The following is a 10,299-nucleotide window of genomic DNA, read 5'->3' on the forward strand; positions in this document are numbered from 1 at the left end:
TTTATTGGAGACAGGCTGTGTACTTTGGTAGGTTAGTCTCTTGTTGCTACCAGTGGGATATATAGAGAAGTACTCATGTGTACTTGCAAAAGCCTATAGTGTGTACAGCCTTGAACTTACTGGTTCCCAGTAGAGGGCAATGGGCTGCAGATATTTTTAATCCATCCACTAATAGACCTAGGAACTATCAGAAACTTTGTAAATTGGTCTAGAACCTGTGTGGAAAAAAATTGGTAGTCAGCTCTTTTTGGAGGAACCTTTCATTCATGAACCTGAGGTGACTTGTGTCATGCTTTTGATAGAACCAAACCATTCTGCTATCTAATACTGCTACTAAGTAGCTGATAATCCATGACTCCACCATTTACTGGGGCTGATAAATGGTAGAGTTTTATTCCAGATACTTCTAGACCAGTAGAATTTATACCTGTGGCCCTTCCAAGTGACGAAGTAAGATTTTGAAAATCCTAGAAGTATCCAAATCCTGCTCTATCACTTCTTTAGGGCTGAGCCAACTCTTGATGACTCTCAATAGAGTTCTAGAAGAATTGGTTAGTACAGATAAATTTGGTCTTAAGGTACAAGTGGGACGTTCTATGTCCACGTATCTAAATTTTAGGACTTTTACACTCACTGATTTGTTATGTGGTATAAACACTCAAAGGAGTGAGCAACATAATCAAATAAAAGGGCAAATGAGAGAAGAGAAAATGGTTTCCAAGAAAAATGTTGAGAGATGTGTAGTTTGCTTCTAAATACATATAGAAAGGTACTGCAAGAGATATGCTCAAAAACAAACCACCAAAAAGAAAAACAAGAACCTCCCTCAAAATACAGTTCGCAAGCAGCCCAGAAGTTACCAGATTATAAAATAAAACTTATCTTTATGCTCTCCAGCCAGAAAAATATTCTCAAGTTAAGATATAGCCTGTGGACAAAGATCAAGTCCAAGGCATGGTTGTTGAATCATAGCAGGAGAGACAAAGACCAGATGTTTTACAGGAAATCATGGTCTTACGGTAAAGATCCAATCAGAAGTGTGGCTACAACACTGAAAAATATTACACAGTGGCTTTTAGTAGATCTTTCAGCTGAACAAAACCTCCTATAAAGCTTAAAGGCATGGTAGTACAGCCAGCCATCTGATGTGCCCAAAGAGCTGGTAATTAAATGTGGAGAGGGAAGCAGGTCTTGAAGAAAAAAAAAAAATGTGATTTTGACACGTGGAATGAACTATAATCAAGTACATAGAAAATCCACTCAGTTGTAGAGAAAGCGATATTGACAAAGCACTACCAGCTTGAACTAAAAGAGACTGAAGCTGTTTGGGAGTGAAAAATGGTCTCTGAGCCCCCAATTTTCTAGAGATAGGAAACAGGCTGGGAAAACTTAGCCATCAGGAAAAAAAGGTATAAGTTCGAACATCCTCTTCAGAAGCAAATAAGGAAGGTAATAGAAAAGAATGTCTCAGAATATAGAGCCAGAACCAGTACAGGACAAGGAACTAGGGATCCTCCTCATCCCACAGCTCTTAGCTGGCCTCCTTTTCCAAGGTTTATCAAGAAACATGTCTTACTCCCATGGCAAGGGAACTTGGCTCATTTTCCTAAAAGGATTTCAGAATTGCCAAGGACCAGGTTTCCTCTTTTAAATGGGAGTGTTTATTGTGATTATTCCATCCCTGTTGTGCCACTGAATATTGTATGGATGTGGGGGAAGGGATGGGCCAATAATTTGTCTTTTTAGTTCATAGGTCCAATTCACATCTGGACCAGATGTAGATCATGAAGTCCTAAATGTTCAGCCTGATACCATGATTGGGTGAGACTTCTGAGTGTCTTCTGTTGGGAATGGGAATGTTTTCAGATTGGAGGGATGTGAAATGTGGCCAAGGAGGTAGATAGTAGTTGATTGATTGATTGACTGAAGTTCTTTGTGTCTTCCGGAAGTGTATCATTATCATGGCCTTGGCATGGGCATAACATACTTCCCTGCCTTGTGACTTTGGCCCAGGCCCCTTGCTTTTATCAGTGAAACAGGGCTGAATTAATTGATGGTGCCAATTTTTCGTCAAGGCCTTAAGAGACTTTGTGTGTTTCTTCTTTTCTTCTTGTACTTCTGCCATTGCCTTAAAAAGAACATGCCCCAGCGAGCCCTCTGGTTCAGGGAGGATGAAAGGCCATGGAGAAAGCTCAAACCCACAGACCCTCAGAATGAGGGAGAGCTGCCCCAGGTTATCTATAGATCCATAGAATAAAGGTTGTTGTATTTAGCCAATGAGTTTTGAGGTGGTTTATTACACAACATGATTGTGCCAAAAGTTAAATGATGTACTTGGCTTCGGAGTTCCAGCAACAAGTTCACAGACCAGTTATGGTGGCAGCTTTCCAGCTGTACTTGGCCCATAGGATGTTTTCTCCTTAGGGCAGAACTACTATCAAAACAGTCCTGCACTCTGAATTGGACTCAGAGTGCTAGCTCAGGCCTCTGCCGAATGACCCTCTCAGCTTTGTCTGGATCTTGCCCATACTGACCCTCAATTGATGGGGCTCAGCTCATTCCCTGCCCAGTCCACAGTAGTGAGTTCTGTGGAGGCAGCATACATATTTATTATAAATAAATAGAAAACCAACACCATACAACATATCACTAAGGGCTCATAAGAGTGGGTCACTTCTTTTAAGTGTTTTCAGACTCTATAATAATCACATAGAGTGGAGATATACCCATAATGGTGGAATGTCTCATTTGGCAAATTAAAGTATGCATGTATTTCCACCACCCTTCTGTTTCCCATGCCTTTCTTAGTACTTTGGTGTTGTGTGTCATAGGATTTTGAGTTGCAAAATCTAAGTTTGGGTTCAGATTTTACTCACTAACCAACCTGTCTAAATCATATAACCAGTAAAAGGAAGGGCCAGAATTTGAGTATATTTCTGTCTGGTTCCAGATCCCATGCCCTTGATAACTGTCTATATCATTTAATGATCTGGTTACTAGCTGGGTGGTGGAATGGCCATTTAGTTTCTTCATATATAAAATGGGAATGGAACTATCTAAAGAAAAACATTGTCCTGAGGAGTAAATGAGATTTTTTAAGTGCTTTGTAAATCAACCGTATCTTCTGTTTATTCTTTTAGAAGGAAACCAAGTATGTGTTTAAGGAAACTGAGTATGCAATTAGTAATTACTAAGATAAAATGTAATTACACGTTTGAAATGATCACTTGTCTTACTCTTACTCCATCTACTAGTCGTCAACATCAGAAGTCCTTGTTTCTCTTTCTTAAAATTAATCTTTGGAAACCATCGTAAACGGTATTATGATCTTCTCTCTGATGGGTATGTTAACAGTAACATCTATCTTTTAAGGGACAGCTTACTGTTGAATTTTATCAATGGCTTTAAATCACCTAGCTTTCTTCACAGACATTCAGTTAGAAAAGGAAAGGGGGGAAAGTCTTAATATTGATGGGTAGTGGCAGGATTCTGTGTCGTTTGGATGTATTCCAGTAAATGTATAACTGCCTTTCACAAGGAGTCTGTGTTGTGCTCAAGCATTCCTTCCGTCAGCAAGTTGGAATTTGGGCCCTGGCTCTAAAGATCTTTTGAAAGCCAGGAAGCTCACCAAAAAATATTTGATCAAAATTAGTCTATGTTAGCAGTGACACTTGCTTATTTTGACATGCACTTACATTTCATGAATTTAAAATGTTATGAAACAGCTCTCTTACAGTTTCCAAAGAGAATGGAGTAGACAGGAGACAAATGTGAATGTGGCCACATCTCTCTCTTCTGGAGCTTAAAATCTAATGATGGGAGAATGTAAACAAATACAGGTAGTCCTCAAAGCAGAAAGTACATTTGAATATTGAATGCCTGAAAGCAGAAGGGAGCTCTCTTCCCAGCTAGCTAAGAGTCAGTAGTTACAAAATCTATTAATGCAATTCCTTTAGTCTCAGGTGTCCCCTGCCAGAGGTAAGAAACCACATCACAGAATCTGAGGTCAACACATAGCCTTAGACCTGGGCTGCCAACAGCTATGCATGGAAGAAGTCAAGGCAGAACTAAGACTCCCCTCCCAAACCCTTCCTTTGGTTCTTCTTGATTTGGAGAAGGCCAATGACAATGACATCTGACCTTTAAACTTCACTAGGTCTTGGACTGAGGGGATTCATTGCTTTAACCAGCACAGTTAGATCATACCCCGGGTATACCATAAGACCACCATGTCCCCTCTCTAGCTTCCTGCTTAGTTGCCTGACTGCAATCCACTGCCCCCTGTTTCTCCATGACCTCCACAATTTGCCCTACTACTGTGGACCAAGCAAAGATGTGGGAGGCATAACGGAGAGGTTAGTAAGGGACGCTCATCTTGAGTGGTGGTTCTGAGTCAGTCAGCAAGCTCTTGGAACCCCTTCACTACAGAGGGGGCAGAGCTGTGCTGCAGGGTAGGGGGCTGGCCAACTGCAGCCCACAGTGCTTCTTCTCACCTCTTCTCAGGGAGTCCTGGCCCCATCTCTCAGCAGCAGCTGCTCTCAGGCAGAACCAGAGCTGGGAATTACCTCATCTGCAAAAGCCAGACTTCTTCCAAGCAAAGGAGGGTCAGGGTGTGAATGTGCGACAATGTGCAAAAGTGAAAATTTTTTGGAAATTGCGGTCTAACCTTATTAGATTAAGTACTCATGCATTAAGTAGTAGAGTGAAGCTATGAAAGCAAAGGAGAGTGAGTATAATTCTGAGTGCAGGAACAGCTTCATGGAGACGTGTCATTAATTCCTTCATTCAGTACTATGAGCCAGGTTTTGTGCTAGACACTAGTAATATAACAGCGAACACGGTATGCATGACCTTCGACCCCATAAACCTGATACCAACTTCGTCACGTTGCTTTAGCCTCTCCGTGCCTCACGTTTCTTATCTGAAAATTAGGACGAAGGTGATGGTAATGATAATAATAGTCATAGCAATACTAATATCCTATAGTTGTTGAGCAGAGTAAAATGAGTTAAGGCATGCAAAGCACATAGCAAAGTGCCTGAGACATTGCATGTTATGGAACTATCATTACTATTTTTACAGTCTAGCTGGAGAGAGAGTGACTTGTGAAGCAACATGACAATTGGAAGATAAAAAAATGGGCTGGCTGGAAAGGATGAAAGTCTCAGGCTGAACAAAGTACAGAGGTGAGAAAAGCAGGAACAGCAAACACCTAACCAGCATAACCATAGTACAGCGGGTAGAGACTGTGATGGGAAGAACAGTGGGGTTTAAGGCTGGACCAGGCAGCTTAGGCTTTGCCCAAAGTAAGCCTTGTATATCACACTAAGGGGGCAGCCCTTCATTCAGCAGGAGAGCCAGGTTATACAGTAAAGAAGAACAACGATCCCCAGAATCTACTGGTTTAAACACCCAAGGGCGCTGTGTGCTGCAACTGGCTTAGAATCAGACTATTCTTCAATTTGCATGGATGGAGAAGGTGGGGGAGGGCAGCAGGCAGACATTACTATGCCAACCTGTGCCCCTATGTCTGAGGAAATCTGTGCCCTGATGTTAGTTCAGGTTGTCAGCTTCCACAATGAGCGCCTTAGGGTTGCCAGCAGGCAGCCAGGGACTGGAAGGTTAGGTGTCTCCGCGAAGTCTTATTAAACTCTGGGCTGCCTGGAAATAATACACCACAGCCGCAGAGTCTTAAATGGCAAAGAATCTCTAGCTGTCAGAAAGGTTACAGGTAGATACTTTCATTTGTCCTCCATGAAAGCTTAATATCATTTTCTTCTGTTCAAGTCAACTTAGAGACCTCATTACTTCAAGTTCATCGGGCGGCTAGAGCAGTCTTTTTGATTTTACTGTGCTCTCAGAATCATGTTAGAGAAGAGCTAATGCATTTTTAACCAACTTCAGCAATTTAAAGCTCTTTGGTGCTGCAGCATATTAATACAATTGTTGGTAACTCTCAGAGTGGTATCTGTGTCAAGAGGGATTCCTGCTATTGTGATGTGAGTTCCGGGACGTAGGAGCTGTGTGTCCTCCTCTCTGTGACCCACCCAGACCGCAGCATAGTGCCTTGCAAAGGTTAGAGCATCCCTTCTATTTTCATATTGATATTAAACTTTCTTCCAATCTTCCCCATTCAAAATTATTTTCTGACAAGTTCTCTTGTCACCATCGGTTTGAACCTAAGGTGGTGGTTGCAGTAAATATGTACTTTTGAAAGCACATATGGAGTATCAATCACATAGTTGTTTACATTGTTTTTTTCTCTTAACTAAATATCATAAACATTTTCATGCCATAAAAATATTGTTCTACAACATAATTTTTAATGATTGCTCAGTATTTTATTGTATTTTTATTCATACAATCAAATACTCTCTTGATGAACACTGAATTTGTTTTCATGTTTTCACAATTACGAACCATTTTGCCATGAACTTCTTTATCATTCCATCTTTGTGCACCTTCATTTTTTTCATGACATTCCTAGAGGAGAAATTAATAAGTAAGAGCATCTGCACCGTTGAAAGCCTTTTTATGTCTATCATTTATTATCTTCCACCAGAGGTGTATGAGAGTGTCTGTTTTTCTGCTAGACTGGGGTTTGGTTTCTACTTGAATTTCATGTTACTTATGACAGTGCATTGGGTTAATCTCTGGCTTAAAGAACATTGACTAAATGATTATGAGATGGTAGTTTTTTTCCTTAATTCCTTAGACGGGGATGAACATAAGCATTGACATAGGACATAGACTTGGGCCTGAAAGTGACAGAGATAAGAATAATAAATCAGGCAGTGAACAGGGAGAAGAGAAATGTTAAAAGAAAGAATGGTCACTTGATTTAGAAGCTAAATGTCCTTTTGGTCAGTCATTGTTGTGACATACAATAGTGGAGTGTCATTGGCGTGGAAAATGTTTTGGTGGACTGATAAATTTACAAAACTAGGAAGCTACATTGCAATTTGGGCAGGGAAGTAGAGATGCTTTAGAGAACAAGATTACTTTCTACCGATACGTTTTAGTAAGGTGGTCATGTGGTTTTCCTTCTTGTAATCATGATCGGAGAATTTTTTGATGTTAGAATACTTAGCTGATTATTTCCAAAATTCACCTTTCTTGTATTAAATTGAAGTCGCTTATAATGATAGCATAAAGGCTATTTTATTTTCCATCCACATTTGTGATTATTTTGTATAGCTGTAATTTCTCTTGTTATTGCCCAGAGAAAAAACTAGCTTTGGATTATGGTTCTTGCCCCCCTGCACAAAGTATTTAAATTTATTCAAAACTATTATTGCTTCAAAATTTTGACCTTAGACACAATAGACTATGAGTACTTCCTTCCCAATGCCTGGGCTTTATTCATAATCCCTGGACCTAACACAGCAAGAAAGGGCTTAAGAAATATTGTTTATAAATATTTATTTAATAAATATTTGCTGAACAAATGAACAGATGAAATTTATGTTAAAAAATATCTGGATTAAACACTCTTGACCAAATAAGGATTAAATTTGCCATCTAACTTAGCCTTTCTAATTATATAAGTCCAAGTTCTCAAACCACTTTGAGCCTTGAATGTTTTCACAGTTTAACATTGAATTACACATGGGCATGCATGCTTTGTTACTTTTCATGTGTGTGGTAGCTAGTCTCCAAGATGATTCTCACCTTCTGGTATTCACACTCTTGTGTGGTCCCCTTCCACATATAGAAGGGCTCACCTGTGTAACCATTAAGATATCGTAAACATGACAGAGGGTGACCTCCGAGGCAATGTCATAAAAGACATTGTGGCTTCCACTTCACTCTCTTTTGGATCACTTCTCTGGAAGAATTCAGCTGAACATCATGAGAACTCTCAAGAAGCCCTCTAGAGAGGTCCATATGGTGAGAGACAGAAGCCTCCTGCCAACAACCAGCACTAACTTGACAGCCATGTGAGTGAGCTCTTTGGAAGTGACCCTCCAGCACCAGTCAAGCCTTCAGATGACTGCAGCTCAGGCCAATATCTCGACTACAATTTCACGACACACCCCGAGCCAGAACCACTCCGATAAGCCACTCCTAGATTCCTGACCCACAGAAACCATATGTGATAATAAATATTCATATTTTTAAGCTACTAATGTTTTGGGATAATTTGTTACACAGCAATAGGTAGCTAATATAATATGTGACAGGCTCATCTCACTAATAGATTATAAGCATCTTGAAGAAAAGGACCATATCTTTTATTTCTTACAGTGACTTGAGTGATATTGAGATAGTATTAGTCAAAATAAATGATGTTAATGTGTCACAATTACCTTCTAGTCAAATCAACAGATATTCACTTAATGCCTACCAGATAACTCTTCTAGGAGCTAAGGGAAGCAGTAAACAAAAAGGAGCAAAGTAAATGCTAGTGAATAAGACATACGGTAATTTAGAAAACAGGTATGGACTAGGTCATTGAAGGTAAGAAGCTAAGGAGAAAAATGCAACAAAGATAGGGGATGCCTTGTCATATATGATATAGAATGTCAGGAAATCTTTCTCCAGTGATACTTTTGAGCAGACAGCCGTGCAGGTATCTGGGAAAGAGCATCCCAAGTTCCAATGCCATGAGACTGGAAATGTGTGGCACGTTCAATAAAGCCAATATGGGTAAGGCTGAGGTCACTATTTATTTAAGCTATCACTAGTTAGTTCATTTAGTTTCCCACAAGTCCAACTCTCCAAGATTTAAATCTCTCTTGGTGACTCAGACCCCTCTGCCTTGTTTTCTGAATTTGAACAGGGCACCAGATATTGGTCTACTTTAAACAGATCTGTTTATGTAAATGAGTCATTATATAAACATATAAACATGGCTAATGAGTCAAAATAGGCTAATATTTGTAGCTGGAATGAAGAATTAGAAAATGCACTGATTGCAATCTTCCTTTCATTACTTCTGCCACTTGAAGCTTTCTGACTTCATTAAAGCCATTAGCGCCCACCAATAAATTATATAGCTTTTGTACTAACACGAATATGTTTAAATGTTTCTGACATTGCAGGAAATAATCAGGCTCAATCAATATATGTTTATCAAGACATAAGGTCTCAAATCGATGAGTAATTAGCTTTCCCAACAGAAGAACAAATAAAATTCTGTTTCCTAAATGTTCTGTCATGCTCTGCTGTGGATTTCACCTCTTTTGCCTCTCTTGCCGAAAGAAACACATGTCACAATGAATCGAATGATCACTGAATCATGAGTTCCTCCTTGATTACGGCATGTTGGTGATCATAAATAAATGAAATCGTTCATGTTTGCCATTTCATAGACATTCTAATTTTTAAATCAGCATCTCACCTCAGATAAACAAGTTTATCCTTACTTTAATGGGTAAAATCCCCTCTTAGGGATATAATACAGAACTCAAGCTCACATTTAACATTTTAAGCTATCATGTGAACAAGGGCTCCTGCATTGTTCTCCTATGGCAGCAGCTGGCGTTCTCGCTCTAAAGCGGACTGCTTTTCTTTCTTGCTTACTCCCCTTTATAAACATAATCTTGGCAAATTAATGAATGAATTTATTTATGCTTTAACTCTGAAGAGTAGATTTCAGAGAGAGGGAGATATGGGAGACTGGGGAGTAGGGTAGAGAGAAAGAATGAAAGAGAGAAAACCAAAAAGAGAGAGATACAGAAATAGAGATGCAAAGAGAAAAATCCTATTGAGTGTGTGTGTGTGTGTGTGTGTGTGTGTGTGTGTACATGTGTAGGGAGATCACCACTGAGATATAACCAGAAAGGAAAAAGACAATTATTTAAAGTCTGGGTTTGGGGACTTGGTTGCATAGTATAACGGTTAGCACGTCTGCTTTATACACAGAAGGTCCTGGGTTCATGCCCCAGTGGAGCCACAGTCCATGGTCTACGGCCATGCCACCATGAATAAGCCTGATGTCTGATCTTGGAATCTAAGCAGGGTTGGGCCTGGTTAGTACTTGGATGAGAGACCACTTAGCAAGACCAGGTGCTGTAGGCATAAATAATAATAAATAATAAAAATAAATAAAAAATAAAGTCTGGGATTTGTTTATGGGAGGGAAGAACACTATTTTTCTTTTTTTAAAAAAAGATTAGTACTAAAATAATTATGTGTTTTTCTTCTTAAAAATGAGAAGCCATTGAAATAGTGAGGCAAAATAGCTAAAAAGAAATGCACTTAATAAATAGTTTACCTGGAAACGTACTACTATATACGTTTATCAAAGCAAGTTAATTTCAAATATTTGGGGACCGGGCATGTGTAGTATCATAA

Source organism: Pteropus vampyrus, unplaced genomic scaffold, assembly GCF_000151845.1.
Source record: "Pteropus vampyrus isolate Shadow unplaced genomic scaffold, Pvam_2.0 Scaffold1, whole genome shotgun sequence".
Taxonomy (NCBI): domain Eukaryota; kingdom Metazoa; phylum Chordata; class Mammalia; order Chiroptera; family Pteropodidae; genus Pteropus; species Pteropus vampyrus.